The 13,610-nt window shown below is 44.1% G+C and overlaps 1 long non-coding RNA gene across 1 annotated transcript in view; it reads left to right on the forward strand.

The window, feature by feature from the left end:
• The window catches only part of LOC121003083, a 44,166-nt gene extending 31,892 nt beyond the window's left edge, over positions 1 to 12,274 (forward strand). The window contains exon 4 of the long non-coding RNA XR_005779410.1: positions 11,577 to 12,274. This is a non-coding gene — a long non-coding RNA (uncharacterized LOC121003083). The remainder of the gene's footprint in view (positions 1 to 11,576) is intronic.
• The last annotated feature ends 1,336 nt before the right edge of the window (positions 12,275 to 13,610 follow it).

The raw sequence follows: 13,610 nt of genomic DNA on the forward strand, positions 1-13,610 counted from the left end.
GTGCAAGCTTTTCTCACCTCATTCTAGGGATCAGTGAGGGTCTTAGTGCTCAGATCCCCACCAATCAAAACTTTTGATATGTCTCTGACATATCAAAAGTTTTGCAAAAAGTTAGTTAGTGAAAGTTGCGCGCGCAATACAGGTGTGGGTCTCTTTTGCTACATTTTTCAAGCTGCTAGATGATTCCTGAGACTTGAGAAAATGGTTGGCACGACAGAACATTACAATAGCTTTATAATTAGATAGAGTGCTCCAATATATTTGCAATTGCGCAAGTTTGGGCAATTAATTATGCTCATATTTTGGCGCAATACGTGCAACTTCACATTTTAGCAGGTCTGACTACATATTACTGATTGGTGCACTAAGTATTGTGAACTTGTGACATCACAGCACTATGTCTGTAGCATATATGTATGGACAGCAGTACCTACCACCCTGCACTGGAGACTATCAGCTACACTATATCACGATCCACTGGCGTGCCCAGGTGTGGGGGGGGGGGGGGAATTCGGTCCGCCCCGGGTGCCGGCTCTCACAGGGGTGCCAGCAGGCCAAGAAGCAATGAGCGCTTCCATCAATACAGATGGAAGCGCTCATTGCTGAAGCGCTGACACCCACATACTGCGGCGGGGCAGGGAGCGAAGCGCATAGTTCCCTGCCCCGCCGCCGATCACCGCGTAGGCCTGAAGCCTATGTTGTAGTGAAATCCCGGCGCAGGTGCACGTGATGGCGTCATCGCGCGCGCCTGTGCCGGGACTCTGCGAGCAAGCGCAGGTGAGTATTTAGCTTTTATTTTATTTTTTATTATTTTTTTATTTATTTTATGTGCCAACTTTGGGGGACATAAGGGGGCCGGGGTGCACACAGGAGGACGTGTGGGGGGAAAATATGGTGGGATACTGTGTGGGGGCAAATTTTTTTATTTTATTTTATGTGCCAACTTTGTGGGACATGAGGGGGGTGCACACAGGGGGACGTGGGGGGGGGAAATATGGTTGGATACTACGTGGGGGCAAATTATTATGGGAGGGATTACTATGTGGGGGGAAAATTACTATAAGGGCAATGTGGGGGACACTACTTTGTGGGGGGCAGTGTGGGGGACACTACTGTGTGGGGGCAGTGTGGGGGACACTACTGTATGGGGACAGTGTGGGGGACACTACTGTGGGACGGACACTACTGTGTGGGGGACACTACTGTGTGGGGGGCAGTGTGGGGGACACTACTGTGTGGGGGACTGTGGGGGACACTACTGTATGGGGGCAGTTTGGAGGACACTACTGTATGGGGGACACTACTGTATGGGGGCAGTGTGGGGGACACTACAGTATGGGGGCAGTGTGGGGGACACCACTGTGTGGGGGGCAGTGTGGGGAACACTACTGTGTGGGGGACACTACTGTGTGTGGGGCAATGTGGGAGAAATTACTGTATGGGGCAGTGTGGGGGCAAATTACTGTATGGGGGCAGCGTGGGGGACGTTGCTATTGGGGAGGCACTGCAGGGGCAATTCTATTATTTCTGGAGACACTATACAGGGATTATTACCTGGAGCACAATATAGGGTGTTATTATTACTGGGTGCACTCTAGGGGACATTATAGCTGCTGTAGACACTATAGGGACATTTGGGCTAATTTATCAAACAGGTGTAAAGTAGAACTGGCTTAGTTGCCCATAGCAGCCAATCAGATTCCACCTTTCATATTTGACAGCTCTTTTGGAAATCCAGTTCTACTTTACACCAGTTTGATAAATGACCCCTATTATGTCTATTAGGGTCACTATTTTTTCAGCAGTATAGTACCTGGGGCATTGGGGGGCACAACGGGCACTGTATTGGGGGTGGCAGCAGGATGACACTGTGGGGACACCAGGATGGGGAGGTTGATGGAAAAATTTTGAAATCTAACGTGTCTGTGTTGCAAACTCTGTAGCGACGAGATGTGGCTGAAAGAGGAGGAGAAGAGGAAAGAGAAGGTCTACATGACAGGAGATGTCCCTGGATTTAAGAGGTATGTGGCCATGTATTGGGGGGGGAGGGGGAGCCAGAGAAATGACCCGTCCCGGGTGCCAAACAACCTGGGCACGCCACTGTCACGATCTAACCTACACTGACTATGTCCCACTAACTATCTGTATTATATATATAAGCTAACTAACGAACTCACTAACTATCTAATGTAATGACACAGCAAAGCACAGAGCACAGCAATGACACTGCTGTCACTCTCAGAACTACAAAAAAAATTCAGAAAATAGCTGCTGGGGAGGTTCTTATATAGTAAGGGGTAGGCAACTTTCCTATTGGTTGCTAGGGATGTTGCTAAGCTCAGACAAAGACATTGCAGCCTTCTCATTGGCCCACAAGCAAGAAGCAGGGAGGGGTCATGGGTTCAGATGAAAAAAAAAATCTAGAATATTCGCGAATACGAATATATATCACTATATTCAAAATTTTTGCAAATTCTTGAATTGGCGATATTCGCGATTAAAATTCGCAATTCGAATATTCGCACCCAACACTACTCTGATCTGGATTCACCGGTGTAGTTGTAGTAGGGGTAGCAGCGACTGGTGATCCTGCAGTGGCTGGAGAAGAGATGGCATCCAGACAGGCAGCAACATTTTGCATGAACTGCATCAAGACATCCTGCTGTTCGCTCTGGCACTTTAATTCCTGTAACAGATCATGAACGACAGCCTTGGGATGACCAGCGGGGTCCATGGCCTGAGTGTACTATCACGGATCAGCGGATGTGAACCCACTGTGCTACTGACTGGCTGTACCCTGGAGGGGCGTGACTAAGCAACTACCTGGTCTTCGCTAGAGCCTCTGATGGTGAGGATAGACTTGGGCCGTTAGGGTAGTTGCCAGGTGCCACTCCAGAGCAGTTCCAGAGTCAGTAGCAGCTGGTCCAGGTGGATACTTGAGATAGGTACCAGCAGTACAGGCGTGGTAGACAGGCAGGGTCGTTACCAGGAGCAACAAAGCAGGAACCGAAGGATGAGGCAGAGGCGTAGTCAGACAAGCAGGTCAGGACAGACGGCACAGGTACAGGTCAGGCAATCTGGGTCGGCAATGGGAGAGACAAAGCAAACAGGCAGGGATCAGACGATAAGCAGAGTCCAGGGAGGAAGTATAGATCAGGAACACAAGTGGTTATCAAGCTCTTTATCAACAGACTAGGACCTTGACACTCAGGCATCTGGGAAAAGGGCTGAGTCCCTTAAGTATGTGTAGGAGAGCCAGGGTTGGACAATGAGGTCACCTGACCCAACCCAGCCCAGGGAGTGATGCGTACCGCCCTTAGAGCAGTGACACATGAAACCAGCCGAACACATGCTGTGTCCAGGGCTGAATGGAAGCTGTGGAGCGGAATCCTCAGAAGCAACATCACTCACACAAACAGAGTGTCCCGGACTGCAGCGGAAACTGGGAAGCACTGGCCACCGATCACCGAAGAACGCGGTGCCCGGGACCGCGGCGGTAAGCAGGGGAACAGCGTCGCACAGCAGTCGCTGTTACCCAGTGCATTATTTCTATTCAACAACAGTATAACAGTTAATTCAACATATTTCATTGGATCTGTTAAACTATTTACCCCTAGGAATTAGAATTTTTCTCCAGCTGTAAGTACTTTTAAGGGACCCATATAATTTATTACTTGATCCTTTACTGGTAACAGTAGAGATTTTGCACAGTTCATCTGTACTCCTAAGAAATAACCAAATCTGCATAACTCCCTTTAAGCTTTCTGATGAATTCTTTAAATATATCAGTATATTGTCTGCAAACAAACATATTTTGTCCTCTTTCTAGGCACTGAAACTAGTATAAATGTCCCGTTCAGATTCCTGATCTGGGTGGTCATGTCTTTTTAAAAAAATTTTTTTTAGAAATTCTCTTTTTATTGATAAGTAAACAGAACATACACTGACGAGCAAAAGGGTAACGATGTTTGGAAATTTTGAATTTCAGGCTCCATATCTCACCACCCACTACAGCTTCAAACGTGAGACTACCATCATTATATAGACAATCATCTTGGCTATCTCATACATGAATTGGACTTGCAGCTATTTAGCATATGATTAGTTATGCAGGTTCTTGTCATGTAACTGCATTGTTACTGTTTTGCTCCTGGTGGTGGAATAATCTTTTCCTTCTTGTATACTACAAATTACAACCTGTTCTCACATTCCCTAATAGCTCATCCAGCTCATCGATAGCGGTATCTCAGCCAAGAAAAACTGCATCATGTGAGCGCCATGACAGTTGGAAGAAATACGAAATTAACTCCGTCCATTCATTCCAAAATCAAGAGGTGGACATCCAGGCTCATCTCAAGGTCTATCAGTTGTGACTTACAGTTGTGGAGGTGGCTCGTATGCTTTGTAATAGTGAGATCCCAGACATCCATGCAAGCACCGTGCGATGCACATTACACAAGTCAGAAATGGTGCCCCGAAAAAAGGTGAAGAAGCCTTGACCTCAATATCGTCATAAGCGTCGGCTCGAGTTTGCAAAAAAAAGTATGAACAGTGGACAGTAGAAGATTGGAAACGGATGATTTGGAGAAATGAGACGAAAGTCAATAGAAACACAGCGTGCCCAGAAGGATTCAGGCAGTGTTGAAAGCGAAAGGTGGATTTACAAATAAAAATTTAAATTTAGAATTTTAGGAGCAAAACAGTAATAATGCAGTTACATGACAAGAATCTGCATAAATAATCATATTCTAAATAATTGCAAGTCCAATTTTGTATGAGATAGCCAAGATAATTATGTCTAAAATGATGGTAGTCCTCACGTTCGAAGCTGTAGTGGATAGTGAGATATGGAGCCTAAAAATCAAAAGTTCAAAACATTGTTACCCTTTTGCTCGTCAGTGTAGTTGCACAAAACATGCATATCCAATAAACTTTAGATATTCAAACATTTGTAGAATGTACAAACAAATCATGGAACATGCATTCAAATAAATAATATTCAACTTGCATAGAGTCTGAAAGCATTCACTTTATGAACAATAATAAATCATAAAGGAGCAGGAAAGGGAAAAAGGGGTGTGGGTGAAGAGATGGAAAGAAGCTGAAAAGCAGAAGGAGAAAAAGAAAGGAGAAGAGAAGAGAAGAGAGAAGGAGACTCTTCACAAAAGACTTGCAGCAATCTGCAATGACTGGTCTCCTGTTCTGTACATAAAGCATGCTTTCATAAGATGGATCAGCTACCAAGCTCCCCAACATCCTAGGGTGCTCGTACACATTGTGGCCGAGCCACATGCATGCAGACTACCACTGATTGCCATACTGCACCTCCACATGAAACCACAATTCACACGACTGGGCTCAGTAAAGGAAACACTGTCTGTGTGTTGGCCGCATCTCTCAGACTGGCCATGTCTCCCCTGACTGGAACTAACTACGTCATAGTGATTTATGACACAGTCGGTTCCTATCTGATGGCATGTCAACAACGTGTCTGTAGGGCTAGTTCACATGGTGGATTTTACTAACTCAAAATATTCCACATGTTCTGTGGCAGATACTCTTGTCCTCCTGTTTCTGCTGCGTTTTTTCAATTTGAATTCTGCAGACCAGTGTGTAGTTGAGCTAAGTTGCAGGAGGACACCCACTGTGGTTTCCAGTGGCATCCGTGTGGACTCTGTGCCAAGAAAGGACATGTCCTTTCTTGGTATGTATGCAGCTATAAGCCAGAGCTTCATAAACTTCAGTGTGGCTGCCAGTGTTTTTTTTGGTACAAAATGTGTACCAAATTTCTTGAGCAAAAGACATGTGAATAGGCATAAACCCCTTAATGACTTCCGCTGTACATGTATAGCGAAAGTCGTCACTTTAAAGATGGCAGCCGCCCATGAAAGCAGCGGGCGCCATAGCCGCTGGGTTTGTGCTGTTTTAACCACCTCAGCCCCCATGGCTTAAACACCCTGAAAGACCAGGCCACTTTTTACACTTCTGACCTACACTACTTTCACCATTTATTGCTCGGTCATGCAACTTACCACCCAAATGAATTTTACCTCCTTTTCTTCTCACTAATAGAGCTTTCATTTGGTGGTATTTCATTGCTGCTGACATTTTTACTTTTTTTGTTATTAATCGAAATTTAACGATTTTTTTGCAAAAAAATGAAATTTTTCACTTTCAGCTGTAAAATTTTGCAAAAAAAACGAGATCCATATATAAATTTTGCTCTAAATTTATTGTTCTACATGTCTTTGATAAAAAACAAATGTTTGGGTAAAAAAAAAAATGGTTTGGGTAAAAGTTATAGCGTTTACAAACTATGGTACAAAAATGTGAATTTCCGCTTTTTGAAGCAGCTCTGACTTTCTGAGCACCTGTCATGTTTCCTGAGGTTCTACAATGGCCAGACAGTACAAACACCCCACAAATGACCCCATTTCGGAAAGTAGACACCCTAAGGTATTCGCTGATGGGCATAGTGAGTTCATAGAACTTTTTATTTTTTGTCACAAGTTAGCGGAAAATGATGATTTTTTTTATTTATTTATTTTTCTTACAAAGTCTCATATTCCACTAACTTGTGACAAAAAATAAAAACTTCCATGAACTCACTATGCCCATCAGCGAATACCTTGGGATGTCTTCTTTCCAAAATGGGGTCACTTGTGGGGTAGTTATACTGCCCTGGCATTCTAGGGGCCCAAATGTGTGGTAAGGAGTTTGAAATCAAATTCTGTAAAAAATGGCCAGTGAAATCCGAAAGGTGCTCTTTGGAATATGGGCCCCTTTGCCCACCTAGTGTAACGCACCTAGTTGATCAGTTAGGATCTCAACTGCGGAAGCAATGGACATGCACTATTATCCCACTGCCCTTGTTCTTGGCTGTGGGATTCGCGGTTACTCAGTATGTACCCCAGGCGTCTCTCTCAGTCTTGCGCGGAGAGTTTGGGGTAACAAAATCATTTACCGCTATCCATCTATTTAGTATTACTGCTGGAGAGGAAGGTCTCCCAGTATTACAGGAGTCACAAGTTAGTATAAGCTTGTGCACAGTTCAGAGTTAGTATCTAGTATGCAATAGGTTCAGGGTTAGTATATAGCATGTCCTCAGTTTAGTATATTGTATGCCATAGGTTCAGAGCATGTCCACAGTTTAGTATATAGTATGCAGTAGGTTCAGAACATGTCCACAGTTTAGTATATAGTATGCAGTAGGTTCAGAGTTAGTATAGCATGTCCACAGTTTAGTATATAGTATGCAGTAGGTTCAGAGTTAGTATAGCATGTCCACAGTTTAGTATATAGTATGCAGTAGGTTCAGAGCATGTCCACAGTTTAGTATATAGTATGCAGTAGGTTCAGAGTTAGTATAGCATGTCCACAGTTTAGTATATAGTATGCAGTAGGTTCAGAGTTAGTATAGCATGTCCACAGTTTAGTATATAGTATGCAGTAGGTTCAGAGTTGGTTTGGGAGTATCGTCTCACACCAGTCAGGAACCACCCCACTCAGAGTTCCAGGACATTAATCACAGCAGGTAACAGGCATATACTTGCGGTTAGTTGGTCCTGGCTAGGAAGCCAGCAGTGGGGAAGCCAGTGGCAAGAAGGTAGACAGTCCTTCACGCTGTTGTTAGGGATCCAGGTCTGGATATGTGGACAGAGTCCTCAGATGCAGTGGAGCTAGCAGGGTGCGCACTCCATTAGTGGAACACCCTGCTTAGCACCTGTCTTCTATTTAAGGGCCGGACGGGGACTGGAGGGCCCAGCAGCCACTGCGTTCCACGCTGGAGCACAAGCCAGCGTAACAACACATGCGGTCGCTGCGTTCCACGCTGGAACGCAAGCCAGCGTATCATCGCAGACGGCCGGTGCGTACCACGCTGGAGCGCAAGTCAGCGTATCGTCACAGGGAGCCGCTGTGATCCAGGCTGTACTGTTACACCTAGGCTGCAAAAAAGTGTCACACATGTGGTATCTCCGTATTCAGGAGAAGTTGGGGAATGTGTTTTGGGGTGTCATTTTACATATACCCATGCTGGGTGAGAGAAATATCTTGGCAAAAGACAACTTTGTATAAAAAAATGGTAAAAGTTGTCTTTTGCCAAGATATTTCTCTCACCCAGCATGGGTATATGTAAAATGACACCCCAAAACACATTCCCCAACTTCTCCTGAATACGGAGATACCAGATGTGTGACACTTTTTTGCAGCCTAGGTGGGCAAAGGGGCCCATATTCCAAAGAGCACCTTTCGGATTTCACTGGTCATTTTTTACAGAATTTGATTTCAAACTCCTTACCACACATTTGGGCCCCTAGAATGCCAGGGCAGTATAACTACCCCACAAGTGACCCCATTTTGGAAAGAAGACACCCCAAGGTATTCGCTGATGGGCATAGTGAGTTCATGGAAGTTTTTATTTTTTGTCACAAGTTAGTGGAATATGAGACTTTGTAAGAAAAAAATAAAATAAAAAAAAATCATCATTTTCCACTAACTTGTGACAAAAAATAAAAAATTCTAGGAACTCGCCATGCCCCTCACGGAATACCTTGGGGTGTCTTCTTTCCAAAATGGGGTCACTTGTGGGGTAGTTATACTGCCCTGGCATTTTCCAGGGGCCCTAATGTGTGGTAAGTAGGTAAATGACCTGTGAAATCCTAAAGGTGCTCTTTGGAATATGGGCCCCTTTGCCCACCTAGGCTGCAAAAAAGTGTCACACATGTGGTATCGCTATATTCAGGAGAAGTTTGGGAATGTGTTTTGGGGTGTCATTTTACATATACCCATGCTGGGTGAGAGAAATATCTTGGCAAAAGACAACTTTTCCCATTTTTTTATACAAAGTTGGCATTTGACCAAGATATTTCTCTCACCCAGCATGGGGATATGTAAAATGACACCCCAAAACACATTCCCCAACTTCTCCTGAGTACGGCGATACCAGATGTGTGACAATTTTTTGCAGCCTAGATGCGCAAAGGTGCCCAAATTCCTTTTAGGAGGGCATTTTTAGACATTTGGATACCAGACTTCTTCTCACGCTTTGGGGCCCCTAGAATGCCAGGGCAGTATAAATACCCCACATGTGACCCCATTTTGGAAAGAAGACACCCCAAGGTATTCAATGAGGGGCATGGCGAGTTCATAGAATTTTTTTTTTTTTGGCACAAGTTAGCGGAAATTTATATTTTTTATTTTTTTCTCACAAAGTCTCCCTTTCCGCTAACTTGGGACAGAAATTTCAATCTTTCATGGACTCAATATGCCCCTCACGGAATACCTTGGGGTGTCTTCTTTCCGAAATGGGGTCACATGTGGGGTATTTATACTGCCCTGGCATTCTAGGGGCCCTAAAGCGTGAGAAGAAGTCTGGAATATAAATGTCAAAAATTTTTTACGCATTTGGATTCCGTGAGGGGTATGGTGAGTTCATGTGAGATTTAATTTTTTGACACAAGTTAGTGGAATATGAGACTTTGTAAGAAAAAAAAAAATAATTCCGCTAACTTGGGCCAAAAAAATGTCTGAATGGAGCCTTACAGAGGGTGATCAATGACAGGGGGGTGATCAATGACAGGGGTGGTGATCAGAGAGTCTATATGGGGTGATCACCCCCTGTCATTGATCACCCCCCTGTAAGGCTCCATTCAGATGTCCGTATGTGTTTTGCGGATCCGATCCATGTATCCGTGGATCCGTAAAAATCATACGGACATCTGAATGCAGCATGACAGGGGGGGGTGATCAATGACAGGGGGGGTGATCAATGACAGGGGGGTGATCAGGGAGTCTATATGGGGTGATCACCCCCCCTGGAAGGCTCCAGGGAGACGCCTGTATGTGTTTTGCAAATCCGATCCATCTATCAGTGGATCCGTAAAAATCATGCGGACATCTGAATGGGGGTTGATCAATGACAGGGGTGTAATCAATGACAGGGGGGTGATCAGGGAGTCTATATGGGGTGATAACCACAGTCATTGATCACGCCCTTGTAAGGCTTCATTCAGACGTCCGTATGCGTTTTGCGGATCCTATCCATCTATCAGTGGATCCGTAAAAATCATGCGGACATCTGAATGGAGCTTTACATGGGGTTGATCAATGACAGGGGTGTAATCAATGAAAGGGGGGTGATCAGGGAGTCTATATGGGGTGATAACCACAGTCATTGATCACGCCCCTGTAAGGCTTCATTCAGACGTCCGTATGCGTTTTGCGGATCCGATCCATCTATCAGTGGATCCGTAAAAATCATGCGGACATCTGAATGGAGCTTTACAGGGGGTTGATCAATGACAGGGGTGTAATCAATGACAGGGGGGTGATCAGGGAGTCTATATGGGGTGATAACCACAGTCATTGATCACGCCCCTGTAAGGCTTCATTCAGACGTCCGTATGCGTTTTGCGGATCCGATCCATCTATCAGTGGATCCGTAAAAATCATGCGGACGTCTGAATGGAGCTTTACAGGGGTGTGATCAATGACAGGGTGGTGATCAGGGAGTCGATATGGGGTGATAACCACAGTCATTGATCATGCCCCTGTAAGGCTTCATTCAGACGTCCGTATGCGTTTTGCGGATCCGATCCATCTATCAGTGGATCCGTAAAAATCATGCGGACATCTGAATGGAGCTTTACAGGGGGTTGATCAATGACAGGGGTGTAATCAATGACAGGGGGGTGATCAGGGAGTCTATATGGGGTGATAACCACAGTCATTGATCACCCCCCTGTAAGGCTTCATTCAGACGTCCGTATGCGTTTTGCGGATCCTATCCATCTATCAGTGGATCCTTAAAAATCATGCGGACATCTGAATGGAGCTTTACAGGGGGGTAATCAATGACAGGGGTGTAATCAATGACAGGGGGGTGATCAGGGAGTCTATATGGGGTGATAACCACAGTCATTGATCACGCCCCTGTAAGGCTTCATTCAGACGTCTTCATTCAGACGTTCATTCAGACGCGATCCTGCGTTAGGCGGTCCGGAGGTGGTTAAACAGCAGAGGCCCAGGTCTAATATCTGCGATTGGCCATAATATGGCGGAAAAAAACCAAAATGTAATAAAAAGTGATCAAAACTTAAAACACACTCCAAGATGGTATCATTGAAAAGTACATATCACCCCTCAAAAAAATGAGCCTTCACAAAGCTCTATAGACATAAATATAAAAATGTTATATGGCAATAGAAAGGAAAAAAAAAAAAACATTTCAAAGTTTTTTGGTTTTTTTTTGCATTAAAATAGGGAACACCATAAAAATGAAACCTATAAAGTTAAAAAATTAAATGGTGCCATTAGAAAGTACAAACCCTCATCTGACTAAGTGGATGGAAAAATAAAAAAAAGTCATGGCTCTGGGAAAGGCAGGGGGTGAAAAATCGCAGGGTCCTGAAGGGGTTAATAATAAAAATACTATGACACCAGTTAATAAAATTTCGCATCCAATAAACTGGCAGATTGTGGAATTGAAGGAGTTAGTATTGTTGAATTAGGGTAAGGTTAATTTGATTAATTTCATTCCAATGAATTCATTCCATTGTTTCATCCTTTCTACCCAGGGTGCTCTATTAGTAGCTACATGGTTCAGCCTGCTGCCAGTTACACAAGCATTATCCTCTGACCAGGCTAGTGACAGCACCGTCACGGTTGTCATACTGGTACTACTGCTCATCCTCCTCTGTGTAGCTCTCATCGTGGCCTGGAAAAAGCTGATTCGCACAGAAGGAGGTGAAGTCTACCATCCACAAGAGCTGTGGAGAAGAGCACAGGATAGCATGGAAAATGCTACAACTAGATGGAGTCACGGAGAACAAGAAGAGGACAGCACAGTGGAGGACAGCCAGGATGAGGATGAAGAAGAAGCAGCAAAGGAGGAGGAGCCAGATATTACAGCCTTGTAATAGGCGTAGCAGTGGGGAATGTACCTGCATTTGTTATACAGTGGAATTCATGGGGTAAAATTATGAAGTTGGTTCTAGTTTGTGTCATGGTGTTCAAATAAAGACACACCTTTTTATGTTGAATGTATTCTACCATCTCGTATCAAAACATAGTGGACTCTCAACTGCCCTGGCTTCAAGAAGTTTCAAGGTCTAAGGCCAGAAACTTGTGGGAAATTGAAAAATAAAACACTTAGGAAATATGGTATTTGCATATTAAACTAAGCACAGTGGCATGTAGGGCTTGGATAGACAATTAAAACAGTGTCTTTGCCTTGAAAATCCAAAGCTGAATTTAACAGATAAATCACCTGTTTGGGGGCACCGAGGACGGACCTCTTCCTCTTCGTGTACCAAAGTTCCATCCCTCTTCTCACTGAGTCCCTCCTTTATCTTGTATATTGAGAAGGCCAGATGTCTATATCCTTCTCTATCCTGGCTCTGTAATTTCACACCTGTGCCGCACATCAGAATTTTGGCACGTAGTCGGTAATGAATCTCATTCCTGCACAGGAGAGAAGACCTGTACAACGCATGCACCAATTTTATCATTGCACACCCGGAAGGAGCCTTGCCATTACATACCTTTAAAACCTCTCTCTTACTGCATACAGTCTCAAAGGGCAACGTCACCACAGCCGACTCTTGTCATTTAGCTGTTAGTTAAAGTTGACAACCTTTATTTTTAACAAAATTATGAGGGTTTTATTTTTCAGTTTCCCCAAGGTAACTCCCCCATTCCCCACATGTACTGGACAAATTCAAACTTTTTTTTTTAGGAACAGTCTTTTGCTTCAGTTTTTGGTGGATTGGTTTCTTTTTCTGGGAGAGATTTTTCTCTGGAACAAAGGTATCTAAACCATTGAAAGGTCACCTGCCTATTAAAAAGGGACTGTCCAAAAAGGGCAATCCCTTCAGTATATGGGCTCATTCAGACGGCTGCATGCTATCCGCAAAAATGCAGATTCTTTTTTTGGGGATTAGATGCTGACCCATTCACTTCTATGGGGCCTTTTTCTATTCCACGGTTCCGCAAAACAAATGAAACATGTCCTATACTTGTCCGTGAAAATCAGGACATGGCCCCATTGAAGTCTATGGGTCCGCAAAAATACTGAATACTATCCGTTTTTTTGCCGATCTGGAAAAAAAACGGATAGCATTCAGTATTTTTGCAGACAGCATACGCCCGTCTGAATGAGCCCTAAGCTGAAGTACAGCATTTACAGTTTCTTCAGCAACCTGTACAGTATAGTGTGTGATCAATAATGTACAACCCCTGCCATGATCAGTGTCAAGAGAGATAAGGAGATAAGTACCATCTTGCTATTCTCCTATGAGCACTATGTTTGCCAATGACCTAGAAATATGTACATAGTACAGGGTGATCCAAAAGTATGGAGAAACCCGAATAAATGGAAAGCGGTGGTTGGGAACACCATCTTGTGTGTGACATGTTGCTAAGAGGAAGTGGGTAAATCTGTGAGGGGTGGTGTCCAACATGGCGGCCATTTGAAAAGCTGACATCTTGGAATCAAGTGAATATTTTCAAATGGGAAGGGGTACATGTGACATATGTATTTGATAGAGAATTAATTAAATGGGAAGTAACTTTATTCCTGCCAAAGTTATTAACAATTTTCTCTTTGTTAC

Source organism: Bufo bufo, chromosome 6, assembly GCF_905171765.1.
Source record: "Bufo bufo chromosome 6, aBufBuf1.1, whole genome shotgun sequence".
Classification (NCBI taxonomy): Eukaryota; Metazoa; Chordata; class Amphibia; order Anura; family Bufonidae; genus Bufo; species Bufo bufo.